We start from the raw sequence: 2,126 nt of genomic DNA, 5'->3' as shown, positions 1-2,126 counted from the left end.
AGGTGGAGCTCTACAGAGTTTGGACTTATCCAGCTGCGTCTGGCTTAGGTCTGGCTGCTGTGCTCAGCTCCTTCCCGCTGCGGACCTCGGCTAGGACTGGGTCTGTGGGTTCCTGGAAGTTGGCAGAAATTCCTACTCTGCAGGAGGGGTGGGGGAGTTACGGCGGAGTGGTGGGGGGCAGCCCGAGGGGGTGGGAGAGGGTCCGTCCCACGCTGCGCCTGGGCAGGGACTGGTCCCACTGGTGCAGGGTAGCGGGAAGCTCTCCACACACTCAGCGGACCTGGGCTAGGACTGGGTCTGGGGGTTCCCGGAAGTCGGCAGAAATTCCTACTGGGCGGGAGGGGTGGGGGAGGTATGGCGGAGTGGTGTGGCGCAGCCCGAGGGGGTGGGAGAGGGTAAAGACCTGCTTTCAATCCCCAGTACCATGAAATAAAGAAAAAGAAAGCTCCCAGCAGCCCCAGGTCCCCAGCATGTAACTGGTCGTATGAGCCACACCACTGTGTAAATCATGCTTAAAAATAAAGCAATGTTAGCTACATTGGTACTCAGATCCAAAGAAGGGCCAATAAGAAGTGAGAACTCACTAACTGTGCACTGCCCCATAACTCAGAGGCAATCATTCTAGTGGCTTCTGTGAGAACGATCTTCTTTTTCTTTATAGTTTTGTACTTATTTAGATGAATCACAGATTTTCTATTGAGTATGGTCAATTTTGGCAATATTGGTTTTGTCTGCCCATGGCGAAGTGATGCCTTTTCATTTTCTGATGTCCTCTTTCTGAGTACTGTAGTTTTCTGTGCAGAGGTGTTTCACTTGCTTGATTAGGTTAATTCTTAAGCACGTCAATTTATTGAAACTACTGTGAATGGTATTGTTTTCCTAATTCCTTTCTTAGTGAGATCATTATTATTGTACAGGAGTGCTACTGTGTGTTGATTTTGTAATCCTACTGCATTGCTAAATTTCATTCCTAATTCTTAGAGTCTTTTGTTGGAATTTTTTTGATCATCTATGTAAAGGAGCATGTCGCCTGAATGGAATGATAGTTTGACTTCTTCCTTTTCTATGTGTATCTTTTTATTAGCTTCTCTTGCCTTCTTTCTATGGATAATGTTTTGACTATGTTGAATAAGACTGATAATAGTGGACATCATTGCCTTGTTTCTGATTTTGGAGAGATAGTTCAACTTTTCCATCATTTAATATGTTGTTGGCCGTAGATTTGTAATAAAAGGCTTTTATCATATTGAGATCATGTTCTTCTATACCTTTTTCTTCAAGGTTTCAATTGTGAACTAATGTTGGACTTTTTCAAGGAATTTTCTGCATCTACAGAGATGATCATATGTTGATATCTGTCCTTGCTTCTGTTTATATGATGTATTGCATTTATTTATTTGCACATGTTGGACTATCCCTGAGTTGCTCAGGTGAAGCCTGTGTGGCCAAAATGTATGATCCTTTTGATGATTTATCATAGTCTGTTTGCCAGTACCTTATTGAGAATTTTTTGCATCCATGTTTATTAAAGAGATTGGCTTGTAATTTTCTTTCTTAATTATCCTTTTCTGGTTTCAAAATCAGGCCACTACTAGCTTCCAGGAATGAGTTCTTTGTTGTTGCTCCTGTTGTTTTCTTTTTTTCTCATTAAACTTTGTTTTAATAGGTCTCAAAATTCTGTGACAGATATTTGGTCAAGTTGTTTCCATTAAACAGTATTGATCTTAAAAATTAATAACTGAAAAACTGCCACACACAAAAAAAATGGTCCACAAAACATTCTCCTTTTCTTCTGAAGGTTTTATGATACATTGTTATCATTAACCAATCTTTTGCTATTAAACTTAAATGGCCAATTGGAAAAAAACAGATCTGAGGCCGGTCTCCCACCACTGATTAAGACTGGGGTGACAGGTGTTAGGGATAATATTCATTTAACCCTCTGAGCTTTCTCAGCAGACTTGGTGACCTTACCAGCTCCAGCAGCCTTGTTGTCCACAGCTTTGATGACACCCACAGCAACTGTCTGTCTCATATTGAGAATAGCAAAATGACCCAGAGGTGGATAGTCAGAGAAGCTCTCGACATACATGGAACCATGTGTGTCTTGCCTGGAACCATGTCAA

The sequence above is a fragment of the Octodon degus genome, unplaced genomic scaffold, assembly GCF_000260255.1.
Source record: "Octodon degus isolate 3935 unplaced genomic scaffold, OctDeg1.0 scaffold00136, whole genome shotgun sequence".
NCBI lineage: Eukaryota > Metazoa > Chordata > Mammalia > Rodentia > Octodontidae > Octodon > Octodon degus.
This window is presented reverse-complemented; position numbering follows the sequence as displayed.